The sequence below is a fragment of the Gobio gobio genome (genome assembly GCF_949357685.1).
Source record: "Gobio gobio genome assembly, chromosome: 12".
Lineage (NCBI taxonomy): Eukaryota > Metazoa > Chordata > Actinopteri > Cypriniformes > Gobionidae > Gobio > Gobio gobio.
In genome coordinates this window covers 50,037,156-50,052,086 of record NC_137105.1, presented here as the reverse complement: position 1 = coordinate 50,052,086, position 14,931 = coordinate 50,037,156, and the positions used below count along the sequence as shown (strand labels likewise).

Genomic DNA, 14,931 nt, shown 5'->3' with positions numbered 1-14,931 from the left:
TTTACTATCCAATGAGGAGTAAATCAGTGGTGTAGGTCAACACGACAAATGTAGTATGTCCATCACATACTAGAACATACTTTTTAACAGTGATTCAGAAGTGCCTACTCATACTTGTTAGAGCGTTAGAGATTTAAAGTCCCTATGATGGTTTTTGGAATATTATGGGCAGTGTGTAATATCGCTGTGTGTGAATGTAAACCTGCAAAGTTATAATGTCGAAAGTGCGCGATAAGTAAATGTATTGTCTATTGTCTCGACTCTGAACCGCCTAAACGCGTTGTTTGTGTTTTGAATCTCACTGTGTTACGGTTCTACTTCACTAGAAGACATTTGCATAATGTCCGTCTATGTTGTACGTCGTCCGCCCGTGAAAAACGTAACCCTCAAACGTCATTTTACTAACGACTGCTCTTCAAATCACAAAACTCTTGCTCTTGAGAGACGGGTCAGTCCCAGTTTATCAGCTCCTCAGAATCACAGCCTGTAAGTATGAATAATTATTGATGTATATATTTTCTATCGGGTGTTCAAAATACGTAGTTTTGTGTTTTATACTGTGTAAGTTTCCGGCTAACTCGCGTTATTACTGTCTTACTGAAATACTTCTGCTCATCAGCTGTGGGTCACTATTACCTCAAACTGTGTGTGTTAATGCAGATCGTCTGTCGTTCTTACTACTAGTGATGCACCAATCATGATTTTACATGGCCGATTCCGATACCGATTTTTTTCAATAAAACTGGCCGATACCGTATTCCGTTTTTTTTTTTTTTTTTTTTTTTTTTTTACACAATAATAGAACGAAAGTATACATGAACAAGATGTTTATTTGGTATTTAACAGGCTAAATTGGCTTTTGGCTAATGAAAACAAGTCCGCAATCTGAAATTAACGGGAAATTGAATTGGAAATGAAAAGGCTGAAAGGTGACATTAAAGGCAACAACTGCATATTCTGCAATCCAAACAAAGATGTAACTTAAATCAGCATTTGTTTTTAAATTCAGTGTAAAGAAAAAAAAGTCTTTACCAGTGAAATTAAATAAAACCAAAGTATATAACTGTTCCAAAATGTTAAATCAAATAATGTTTAGTGCAACGAAAAAAACTAAGATGCTACAGCAGGTGCTTTTTAAATCAAATTAAGTCAATGTAATTTTAAGGTAAAATAAAAATGATCATCCTATACAGAACTTAGAGTATTTCATTTCTAAAGTGCATGCATGTTCTTCTTTAGGCTACAAAAAGAAGTATCTCGGCTTTGTCACAAGTTAGTCTGTTTCGTTCTCATCCGATCCAACACTTGAGAAGCTGAGCTGAACAAACGCTCATCTGCTCTTGTGCAGGCGCGGAGAGGTCAGCTCGCGCAACTTCAGCTTGCACAACTTCAGCTCGTGCAGGAAAGCGGCCCTTCATTCCCTTCAGCATCTCGTCTCTTCCCTCAGTTCTCCAGTTTCCGTTTGTAGCACAGTGACATGTGACATGTTCGTGTTCGCGAATGATTGCAATATAGGCGTATGTGCACGCGGGCGCACTTCCGGAAAAATCGGCAGAAAAATACAAAGTAGGGATGTGACGGTGAGGAAATCTTCCCACCGGTTAATTGATGTGTGACAACACCGGTAATACCGGTATCACCGGCGGAGGCTTTTAAATCACCAATTCTATCTAACCGAAAGTAACATGCACAAGACCGCTATGAACTGAAAACGCGCCAGTGCGCACACACCGTGAATGACAGCTCGTTAGGGATGCGCGGTATACCGGTACTGGAAAAATACCGGTATATATTTTATTTCAAACGGTACGATATCATGATTTTGCTCATTTCGGTATATGCTGCTGTTCCGAAGTACATCGCTAGGTGGCAGCGCGCTACCCAAACTGACGTGAAACCGGCAAATGTGGCAACAGAACAAGATGAATACAGCAGTTGAATCTCACTCAACACGCACAAAACTCATTAATAAAGAGAGTAGACGTGAAACTTGGAATTACTTTGCTTATAAAACTGCTGAAGAACCATCAAACCTTGCCAAGCATCGTCACTTAATTCCTGACTTGTAAGACATTATGAGATCGACAGGTGAGTGCATAATTCTAACGATCTAATTTAGACATTTTTCTTTTAACACTGATTAACGCACATACATAAGATCGTATCGTTTAAATATAATGAAATCTCCAGCGTTCGTTTCAACCAGTGACGTTACTTTAGACCTAATATTTGCACGCATACTATTGCACTATTTACATCCGCGAAAGACATACCCAACTCTGTTTATGTGACTACTCACTAAAGATTGACATTTTTGACATAATTTTGTGTGTATTTGACTGAGGAAAAACAATTTAATTTGGAATGCGCGAGCTCTTTAGGCCTGTGTGTGTGTGTGTGTGTGTGTGTGTGTTTGTTGTTGGCATGAGCGCAAAGAAAGCTCTCTCTCAAAGAGCTCTCATCCCATATGTATTACGAAATGCTATAAAATCGCTTGCATGTTCAAATTGGCGAGGTTAAAAAAGACGTGGGCAGTGATTTCCGCCAGCTGTCCCGCAACGGAAGCGAAAGTGTTGAATCTGAGCGTGCAGACTGCTTTTATAGTCCATGCATAATGTCTTTTGAAGCCAGAAGCAATTTGCTCATTTTGAGAGAATGGAGACGCGCAGTAATGCTGAAATTACTTACAAAAAAGTCTCCAAATGACTGATTAATGTAATAATCTTTGTTGATTAATTTAATAATAAACATTTGCGGTAATTTCCCGCTTCATAAACCCAAAACTTGCGAGAGTGAGTAAAATTATGCGCAATACCCGCATCAAAATTCAGACCCTGTATGGTATCGATTTAATATCGGTACTTCGGTATTAGATTGTGGTACCGTACCGAAGACAAAATTGTGGTATCGAGCCATCCCTACAGCTCGTCTGTAAATGCGCGCTCTGTGAGGCCATGGGTGCGTCTCAATCAGTTCCCTAGTTCAGTAGTCAGGGCACTGATCAAGCATTGATCAGTCTATGATTGAGATGCACGCCATGAATGAATAACAGTTCGTCCGTAAAGCCTATACTCGACGAGCGCGAGGGTGCGCAGAAAAAATAAATGCGCGCAGTCAGCGTAAAGCGGAGGCTCGCACTGCGGAGCCAGGCGAAAGTAAACAATGCGCGCTCTGTGCGGCCGTGCACATTTTACTTTCGGTTTTGAATTAACGCCAATTCGGCTGCGGGTTGCTTGAATTGTGGGTTCATTAGCCTATTATTTTTAATGAAAAACACAACAACAAAACAAATGACAAACGCCCTTCAATAGGCGCTTTTACGTTTCGCTTTGAAACCAAATCTTCCGCGATCATCTCCGTCAGCTCCTCACTCTTAAATCTGATGAATGACTCCTGCCGAGACTCACGGTCGGATCCTGCTTTATTAAGCAGATACGTTCAGTTTTTATTTGTATTGTCTGTTCTCTAACTGAACTAAATTATTTTATTACTATAAAAAAAAATCAAAAAGACGGTGGGCGGTGCCACGGTGGGCAAGTGATGCAACCGGTGTTGAGTCTGCACACCGGTAACACCGGCAACACCGACTATCGTAGCAAGCCTAATACAAAGAAAACCGTACGGTTTCCGATCGCGCACTAGAAGCAAAAACCGGCCGGTTCCGTTTTTTGGCCGGTCAACCGGTGCATCCCTACTTACTACTGTGAGTAAAGAGAAAGGATGGAGTGAGATTTGTTTTCCATCAGTCATTGACGTCAGTGCTGGGCTCACGTCTGCGCTGTTATTGATACAGTTCCCGCATGTGCACCAATAAATGAGAAACACACACATGGGTTTGTTGATGGACACACACTTGTTAATGCTAATGGTGAGGAAGTACAACTGCAACATCCCATAATGAGTAGCATATCACTGAGAAACTCCTGCTCAAGTCGTCTTGTGATGGAGGTTCGGGTTGAATAACTAGTTCTTCAATGTTTCATCATCGGACTCGCGCTCGGATTGATGTGGTATAATCGACATCATCGTTAAGGTCTTTACAGTGTACAATCACTGAGCTTTAGGAAGCCTCTGGAGCTGAAGTTCAGTTATGGTGATGGGCGTTTAACTGTACGCGGTAGACCAATCACAACAGACTGGGCTGTCTGGCCAATCAGAGAAGAGTAGCTTGTGGAATGGAGAGATTTAGAGAGATTCATCCGTCGAGTCGTTTGAGAATCATTGAACACTGTAGTGAAGTGCAATGAATATTATGAGAAAATTAAAGTGTTTTTTGACCTTGGATGCATGTAAACCTGTTGTACGAGACGCCAAAACTAAATTAGGAGCCTTTAAAATGGCATAATAGTGGCACTTTGACTTGATTGTGCTAGACATGAATGATTCCTCAAATCATGTGGCTTGTTGAGGAGAGGTGTTACTTTTCTAAGGGATTTGATTTATTGAGACCGTGGGCTCATTTGATTTGGACCTATCATAATGTAATGTTAGCATTTTTCTTCAGTCATTTTATTGTATACGAGGTGAAAATCATAAGTCTGATCACTTAGAGAAGTAACAGCACATCTCTCCTCAATTAATTTAGCGTTCGTATATATATGTGGTATAAATGTTACTCAACAAAGGGGGTAGGGGTTTGTTCCAATCCTTAATATGCACAATAGTGGTTTATTTTAATTCCTCAAGTTGTAGTTCCAGCTCTAAAAACCGGTTTAAGTAATTCGATAGTTTTTCCTCTTAGTGCTGTGAAAGGATTCTAGTTATTAGAAAGCTGTCATCAAGATGCCTAGTGGCTGAAGAGAGATTCTGTTTCAGGTGTTGTTCTCATGTCTTGCACTTCGCTGAACTCAGTAAATGGCACATTCTTTTTCCATCACGTGAGGCCCAACTACCTCGGACTCAACCATATCCTTGTTCAACAGTCTGAAAACATCTGAGGGCCTGAGTGATTCTGTTTCCTTTAATCGCTCGGTTTAAATGTGCTCTAAGGACTGCTCATCTAAGTAGTTTTTCACGTTTGCTGTTGGAAGAAAAATGTCCAAATGAGACCAAATGCATAGATTTTTAGAATAAATGACCAACAGTGTGTGAATATTGATCTTATGATGCATATTTTGAAAAGATATTACAAGAAGAACCGATAATTCTTTATATTTTAAAAACCGATAACCGATATATTGGCCGATAAATCGAAATCCAAATTTTTGAGAGCCTGAGTACAAAAACAAAGGTCTCACCATGTCCCAAGCACACAATTATGACGTTCTCATTATAATTGTATGCCTGTATGTCAGACTTGCGTGTGCATTTTAAAGTATTTTCCGTTTTTGAAGTGATTCCAATCATATTTCAATCATGATGAGCAGTGCGCATCTGAAGGACATAATCTGTTATTTATCAGCTTTATTATATTGGCCAAATTGTTTTATCGGGCCGATGGCGATAACATAAAAATAAACATATATCGGCCAATACCGATAAAATGACCGATATATCGTGCATCCTTAAACAATAGGGATTTCTTACTACCATAGTTCATAATATGTGAATACATTATACATCTTGTGAATATATTATACTTATTTTATACATTTATATTTAATTATCAATATTTTTTACAAAAATAAATACACTGTAAAAATTATATGATCACTCAATAACATGACAACATGTTTTTTCATTGCTTGAACTCATCAAAATAATTTGACCAATTTCAACTTAATTTTTTAAAGTTGTACCACATTACACTGCAGAATTAGTGTTTTTTCTCTTTAATATCATTTTTATTTTTTACCAAATGCTGTACTTTCTATTTTAAGTTTTCTGGATTGCATTTTAATGGTTTAATTCAATTTGAATAATCAAAAAGTATGTCTAATTAATTGAATACATAAAAACAACAATTTTAATAATTTATTAAAAGTTTTATTTTATTTTATTTTTGAAATACAACTTCTAATGTTTTGTATTTTCTGGTAATCAAATAAAGACATAAAACAGTAATAGTAACAGTAATATATTTCTGTCAAGTTAAACTAAACTTTTATTTTGACGGGTTGCCGTGAAGACCTTCGAGTTTCTGTGTGTTTATGATATGACGGTAGTTTTTCTCAAATGAAACGGTAAAATGCTGATGAAGTGACTCTCAGAGCGGCTCTGGAGATGACGTTCATGCATTCATGTCTTCATACACCACAAGCGTCATGTGTAGGGTTGGGTATCGAAAATTGCCACTGATACCTATGTAACCGGACCGAATCAGAGCGCAGATTTCGGTGCCTCATTTCGGTGCCACTTAAATTCAAACGTGCTTTCACGCTTTGGCCAGTGCCGAGCCAGAGACAGAGACAGACACGCTCACATATCACAACTATTCAGTGTTTTATGTGCACATAATTACTAGCAAAAAACACACACTGATGTCTATATCGGCAATGACAATCCTTTCAGACAGTTATAATTTGACACTGTGTTTTATTCACATCAGATACACATTAACATGTATAGTAACTAGGAATGGGCGATATAAACGATACAAAATTGGCCTACGATAGAGATTTTAATCGCGATAATGCATGTTGATGACAGAATCTACCCGCGAAATTTAGAGCCACGAGCTGCAACTGATTGCAACGCATCATCATATTCGTCATCTTGAGTAAATATAGCTGAAAGTGAAACGGAGGAGCTGGTGAAAAAGACCAGTGCAACATCCATTATTTGGACTTGGTTCGGATTTAAAGGTCCCGTTTTTCCTGTTTTTTTGAAGCTTTGATTGTGTTTACAGTGTGCAATATAACGTGTTCATGTTTCGCGTGTAAGAAAACAGTATTTTTCACACAATGTACTTATCTGTATACCACTGTCTTCACTGTCCTAAAAACGGCTCAATGATTTCCTTATTCTATGAAGTCCCTCCTTCAGAAATACGTAACGAGTTCTGATTGTGCCAGCGGTTCCCGTGTTGTGATTGGACAGCAGCTTAGCACACGTTGCCCAGAAAGGTCACGCCTCTTACCATAACGGGGAGATGAACGCGCTCAAACTACAGCCCCTGAAGGCCAAACTAAGGTGATTTGACTCCGGGATGAAAATAACAGCGTCTGAACGACATGGCGACAAACGCAACCGAACCGAACCGAACCGAACGCAACACTTCCTTTTCTCCACGCGGGAGCAACAAGACCACGCCCCTTTTTTTGCGTATTCTTGTGGGCTGAGGTTAGTCAACAAACTGCTCTACTGACGTCATTAAAGCAGGAAGTACAGAGATGTCGTCCAAACCGGCCGTTCGCTGTAGGCTTTGAAAGGGAACTTCTGTCAAATAAAATATCTCGCTTGGCATTGAACTTTGAGCTTTATAATTTTACAGGTATTATTTATGCTCTAACAGCAACATTACACACTAACTAAAGTTTGAAAAATGGGATCACGAAGAACAGAAACTACATACGTTTCCTTCTTTAAACAAAGATACATTTAGCAGTTTGGCTTTCCTTAGGGTCTATTTAACCTGTTCTTAATTGGTTCTATTATAATTTATATATCGCAATATATATTGTTATCGCAAGAGGCTGCAATGTATATCGCAATATGGATTTTAGGCCATATAACCCATTCCTAATAGTAACTATATAGTTTACTCTACTCTTCTCCCAGTTCAGCGGTCACTCACTTTCATGTATTTCGTGAGACTAGGATCCGACAGTTCTGATTCTCTGAGGCGCAAACTAATATGGCGGCGCCCATCGCGCAGTATAGATCAACTAACACACATTCACTCACACATAGTTGAAAATCAGAATATCAGATAGTTCATGACATAGTTTGTGAATATTTTGAATGAAAAAGAAAAACCAAAAATAAACCTGATACAGCTGAGCTGTCATACGGCACTATGAGAAGCATGATGCGTCGCCATGGAAACAATAAGGCGATGCGAGAATGTGGTCATATTTCTGTAAAATAAAGTAAAGCTAAATAAAGCTGAACCTTGAAGCTGGTTTGTAGCAGACCAAGAATACAGACGACTGCTGTTATTACTGTAACTGTTATTAGTGTTACATTAGGCCTGTTGTAGTCGGGTTGTGGCTTAGGTCTTACTGTGACTTTATGTAAATTGTGTTTTGTATCTATTTATATTTATATATTTAAGTATACTTTAAACTTTTAATAAATTGTTCCATTTAAAGAATTTTTCATTATAATTTTTTTTCGATAAAAAGCCATTCTTTAAATGTCATCAACTGTTGTTTTGTGGCTCTTTGTTTTTTGTTTTTTTTAAGTATCGGTTTGACACTGGTATCGTAAAAACCCAAACGATACCCAACCCTAGTCACGCATGCTTCAGTGTGTGTGTGTGTGTGTGGTAAATGAAACTATTATTTTTTGGGGGGTTTTACTGTATATTTTTCTGCTTTTTATTTATTCATGAAAAATGTTACAAATTCTGTGCAATTCTGCGTTAAAGTAAATTCCGTTTTTGACTGTATTCTGCGATTTCGTCCGCATTTTCCTCAACGCGGAAATCATGCGGCCCTAAATACACATATAATAATAATAACTATTATAAATCAGCATTAATTGAACCTGCTACAGTGGATGACGTCTTGTACTATTTGGTGTGTAGCTAATGTTTCATGTTACAATATGATGGGTTGTTCTAAGAAAAAAGTATACAGAACATTGCATCTTTGCTTGATATTAGCTCTGCTTATGTTCGAGTGTATGCAAAATGCTGCTGGTCAGTTTGTTAGTCAAAATCTGAAAACTCAGCCTTAGTCAGAACAGAAGAGATGCCATATTTAACTAAAAATACCTTGTTTTACTGGGTATTGAGCGTTCACCCGAAGAAAAGTTCTGCAAATTTACATTAGACAATAAATGCCTGAGAAACATTTTGTCATATGAAAATGGGAAATGGCCTAGGACTGTGTATTCTGTTTTAATGTGTAAAGTTACAGGTTGAATTACAGTAGTATAGGAACTATTAAAGGTAGAATAACAGGAACTTCCTGTTCATCCAAACAATTGAAGGAGAGTTTATGGAAAAGCTGTTTGAAAACGGACATTATTTTTGTAGTTCTGTTGTGAAATTACACTCTCCAACTTTCAGATATTAAATGGAGCATATTTCCAATCCCTTACAGTGCCATTTGTTTCTACTCCAAAGTCTATAACGTTGGATGCCGTATTGGATTCAATAGTCCAGTCTGGCATTTCAGCATGATTGGTTTCTGCCTGTCCAGGAGCAACATTGATCCTCTTTGTTGGAATAAAGTCTCAGTGACTCTCACTCAAGCTCATTTAAAGCTTGTGCCTCTTCAACACTCATGAACTTTAAGTTTCACATTAATTCATTTAACTAAAAAACAAAACCTTGCATTAATTATTTGAGACATTTGTTGGATGGCTAGCTAACAATACTGGCCCATCTCCACCTGTTATGACGTTTCCCATTAATGTGATTTGTGCATTACTTTAATAGTGTCTCTTTAGTGCAGTTATTTAGTTTATAACTCGGACAGGTATTGGCAAGATGTAGTAATGTCACCGCAGTGTGAGAAACCGTAGCAGATTTATGTGGGAGAATTTTAACTACATTTCCATGAGTGAAATCTGAAACTGATTTTCATGTGTGCATCGCTAGATTCTGTACTCACAGCTGGAAATGATCTCATTGGTTTCAAACCTGTATGACTTTCTTTTTCCATTGAACGTAAAAGGCGATGTTCAGCAGAATGTGTGTGACTGACAGGCTTGATAACCCTTTACTTTTGTTGTAGAGCTGTACGATTCTGGATAAATTTATAATCACAAAAAATAACGCAAGTTACCTGAGGTTCTGACAAAATGTTAATGGCTGTAATCGATATAAAATGTTTAATTAATTATTATTATTATTTTTTTTAATGGATCAGTGACTTCACCTGTTTTTGTTCCTGGGTGAATCAGCATTTAAAAATAAATGAATAAATAAATAAATATATATATATTAGTGGTGGGCATAGATAATTTTTTTTTTAATCTAGATTAATCTCACTGTAATCTTGGAATTAATCTAGATTAAAATGACTAATTTGAATTCTGCCGAAGGCATTCAGAATATGTGTGCTCGTAAGTGATCGTTTGTCTTTTTGTAGTTTGAATAATAAATAACTTCTGTCTCTTTAAAGGGATAGTTCACCCAAAAATGAAAATTCTGTCATCATTCACTCACCCTCAAGTTGTTCCAAACCTGTATGAGTTTCTTTGTTCTGCTGAACACAAAAGAAGATATTTTGAAGAATGTTTGTAACAAAGCAGAGAGAGCAACTATTGACTACCATAGTTTTTTTTCCCCTACTATGGTAGTCAATAGTTGCTCTCTCTGCTTGGTGACAAACATTCTTCACTCTAACTTCTTTTGTGTTCAGCAGAACAAAGAAACTCATACAGGTTTGGAACAACTTGAGGGTGTGTAAATAATGACAGAATTGTCATTATTGGGTGAACTAACCCTTTAAGACCTGACGCACGCATGGATCCCAAACACTGTTCCTGTGAGCTGGTTACGACTGTGTTTACGTTAAAACTCACCAAGATGGGCATTGAGACATTTTTGGGTGTATTTGACCATTAATAAGCTGGAAAAATTAGCTCATTTTTGCACTTGTATGTCAGAGGGGGCTTTATTACAGTATGTTTGTGTGCGCTTCAGATGCGAGCGCGAAATCTGCGGAATTAGTAGAATTAACGTTATGTGCAAAATGCACGAAATTCAGACCGGACACACCAATACTAACACACTGTCATGAGGAAAAATCCAGCAGAATACGCATTCGCCATGTTCAGAGGGTTAACCGGACTCAGCTCGCTGTCGGTCGGAGAGGAGAGGAGAGCGCAACTGATATCGATACTGTAGAAAATGAGTATCGTATCCTTTTAAGATATTTCAGGATCGATAGTATGATACATATCGAAATATGGATATTTTTGACAACACTAGTAGGCATACACACAGGTTCGAAGACTCGTTCTCTCGCCCCCTACAGTGTAATTCGACTAGGTATACATCTGCGCTAAAATATCAAGATGAAAGTCATCATAGCTTGCGTAGACCCAGCTCCCAACCCAACTTTGAGAATAGCTTAACGGCAATATTTTTTTTTATCGCCCGATAAGAGTCTCACGTTAACTTAAAGGGTTAGTTCACCCAAAAATGAAAATTCTGTCATTAATTACTCTCATGTCGTTGGACACCCGTAAGACCTCCGTTCATATTCGGAACACAAATGAAGATATTTTAGTGTAAAGCTGATGCTGAGAAAGGCTTCAGATAGGCCTCCATTGGCATTCAGTACATTGACACTTCCAAGATCCATGAAAGGCACTTAAAACGTCGTTACAAAGTCTATCTCACCACAGTGGCTCTACAATAAGTTTACGATGCGACGACAATAGTTTTTGTGCGCAAAAAAAAATCAAAATAACACCTTTATCCAACTTGTACTCGATTTACGTGTATGCCTCCACGACGCATGCGCGAGAATATGACGCAGATCCGGCGTTCGGACACATGACCCAGAAGCGATTTGTTTACGAGCAGAGGAAGACGCGCGTATCTAAGCTGTTGGATTCTACATTGATCGTGCTTTAGGTCTCGGCGTAGTTCTCAAAATGGGGTTAAAGTGTGTATTTCATGGATTCCCGAACACCGGCGCTACGTCATATTCTCGCGCATGCGTCGTGGAGGCACACACGGAAGTCGAGAACAAGTTGGTTAAAGGTGTTATTTTGATTTTTTTTTACGCACAAAAACTATTGTCGTCGCATCGTAAACTTATTGTAGAGCCACTGTGGTGAGATGGACTTTGTAACAACGTTTTAAGTGCCTTTCATGGATCTTGTGAGTGTAAATGTACTGAATGCCAATGGAGGCCTATCTGAAGCCTTTCTCAGCATCAGCTTTACACTAAAATATCTTCATTTGTGTCTGAAGATGAACGGAGGTCTTACGGGTGTCCAACGACATGAGGGTGAGTAATTAATGACAGAATTTTCATTTTTGGGTGAACTAACCCTTTAAAAAAGTTAACGCCGATAACCACCACTAAAATATATATATATTTAAGTATATTTAAACCAGTGTTAATTTTGACAGCAAATTTTTATTTAGTTTTAGTCATAGTCTTCTGACTTAAATGCCATTTAGTTTTAGTCATATTTTAGTCTCCTGAATTGTTTTTAGTTTTAGTCGACTAAAATCTAATGAGTTTAGTTCAATTGTACTGCATTTATTGAGCATTTAAGCATTACATAACCGACTGTTACTGAATACGTAAAAACTGACACTTTGACATAATCGTGTTTTTGACCGTTCAAGCACAAAAATACACGAAAGAGCTCAATTCACTTATTTTGTTTCTGTATAGTTTTTATAATGTTGTATTTGTGTTTTAGTTAGTATATCAGGTTAAGCTAAAACTTCAAATACATTTTTTTAATTAAAGTTTATTTATTTATTTAATTTCAAGTAATGAATATGTTTTAATGGTTTTACTATTATGAAGCCCAATTTATACTTCTGCATCGAGTGTACGCCATTGGCTGTGTTGCACGCTTATCCTACGCCGTACCCCGATAGGAGTGTGTGTGTGTGTGTGTGTGTGTGTCCAGAAATGGGATGATGGTTATATCCATACATCTGCTATACAACACAATATTCTGTAGTCCAGAGATTCTTTATGTTAGTGAATAAATACATAGATCCGCTGTGAGTGTGTGTGTGAGCTCTTGATGGTCTAAGCGTGCCAGAGGTTCTGGGTTTTAATCCACCATTGCATATTTTATTTATTTTCTCATTACACCATCAACCATATAAATGAAAACCAACGCGTAACTTGCGGCATAGAGGATATGGCGAAGGTCAGACGCAGAAGTATAAATCAGCCTTAACCCTGATACTTTATTGAATAATATGTGTCAAGATACTGTTCTTAGTCTTTCCTCCTGACTATGAATTAAATGGGAATGAAATTAAATACAATTTATTGTGTAATCATAAATGTATATATTATGCGGGACTTTAAAATATAAACAAGCTCGAAATACACCAGGACTCTTATTTTGAAATGTCTGCGCCTGCTCCTTCAAGGGAGGGAGATACAATATGCATTGTCACAACCATCACATTACTATAACATGGTAAAGTAAACATTGTCATTATTCCTCCTCTGCATTAGTTCATAAACATGACTTGTCATAAATGGGTGTTATTGATTGATTGAGCCTGAAGCGTTGTCGCGTGAGCCTGGAGAAGCTCAACAGCTCCGTGTTTTCCCGCCGTTAGATCCGCACGTTACAACTCAAATGTGTGCATTTACTGGACATCAGTTCTGACGGGATCTCTTCCCTTATCGCCCCTCACTAACATCGTCCAAAACTGTTTTTTATTTAGTTGTCTCGTTTTCGTCAGTGAAAAAGGTTGTTGACGAAAATTATGACAGAAAGTATTCGTCAACGAAATTAACACTGCTTTAAAATTTTAATAAATTGTTCAGTTTAAAGTAGGGCTGTGCGATATTGAAGAAAAATGCGATATGCGATACGATATTGCTTTAAGTGTGTAAAATCTATTTTTTCCCCCAACTGATATCCTTCACTTAAAGCATTACCGACTGTGTTTACATGAATACTCATCAAGACGGCCATTTTGACATAACTGTGTGTGTATTTGACAGTTTGTGTGTTTAACAAGACACGAAAAAAGAACGGCTTGTGCGCATGTTTCAGTGTGTGTGTCAGACAGCGCGAGACTGCAAGTTGTTTTTCGCAAGTTATTGCGTTTAATAACTCTTCAACGTCAAGCAAGTCACATAAGTAACAGTCGTGTGCCCAGTCTATTCTCTACTATGCGTCGAACCTTAAACTTACACTTTTCCCAATGTTGAAGTAGCTTATTAAAATCATTCAGATATTGCGTACCCTTGCGATGTACATGTGCGATATTTCGATAATTTCGATATATTGCGCATCCCTAGTTTAAAGAATTTAGTTTTCAGTAAAAAGCCATTATTTAATTATTTTGTGGCTCTTAAAAAAAAAAAGAATCGGTTCAGGCACTGTTTAGGCTCCGCCGGTACCGTTTTAAAAGTATCAATTTGGCATCAGTATCGTAAAAAAACACTAAAACAACACCCGACCCTACTTATTACACACACACAGCAGCACACAAACTTTTTAAAATATTAAAAATAAAAGGATTCCTCTCTGGAGAAGCGTTCAGTTTTTCCTCCATGTAAATAGGCGTGAGCGCAACTGGCTTTTAAAGGGAAAGTGAGATGAGACTCTTGCTGCGTCCCAATTCGCATACTATCCGTACTAAAAAGTATATTCGAAAATAGAATTAGCATGTCCCAAATCGTAGTATGCTTAAAAGAGTATTCCAAAGATTCCCGGATGGTCTACTATTTCCGGTCAGAATTCGACTCTAACGGCTAACATTGCCCACAACCCATTGCCAAATGGACGAGGATTCGATTAGAACTACAAACATGGATAAAAAGTTTTAAAAAACTACAAATATGACGGTTATGCGAGTCTGACGGTTAAGTCGAGAGGGTTAGATAAAGGGGTTTGAGTGAGCAATTATCAGTATTTAACCTGACGAAAAGGTATTTATTCAATGTTATCCACATTATATTTCACCTGCAGCTGCATTGAGAACTTTTGTAATGATGCGTTTGGCCATTAATGCATTTTAAAATGCATTATATTTAAAACTGCAAACACATGAGGAGAGTCCCTGCATTAAAGACCCACGAATGGCAGATCAACGTGTGTCTACCCTTCTCTCCGATACGGTAGGAAATTAAATTCAATGTGGAGGATTTGAACTGTGACGATGATTGACAGGGCAGTTTAACTAAGCAACAGAGTCTGTTATAGATG

General features: G+C 37.8%; 1 protein-coding gene across 1 annotated transcript in view; it reads left to right on the top strand.

Moving 5' to 3' along the window:
• Positions 1-14,931, top strand: part of map3k5 (mitogen-activated protein kinase kinase kinase 5) — an 83,643-nt gene that overhangs the window by 10,148 nt on the left and 58,564 nt on the right. The window lies entirely within an intron of this gene.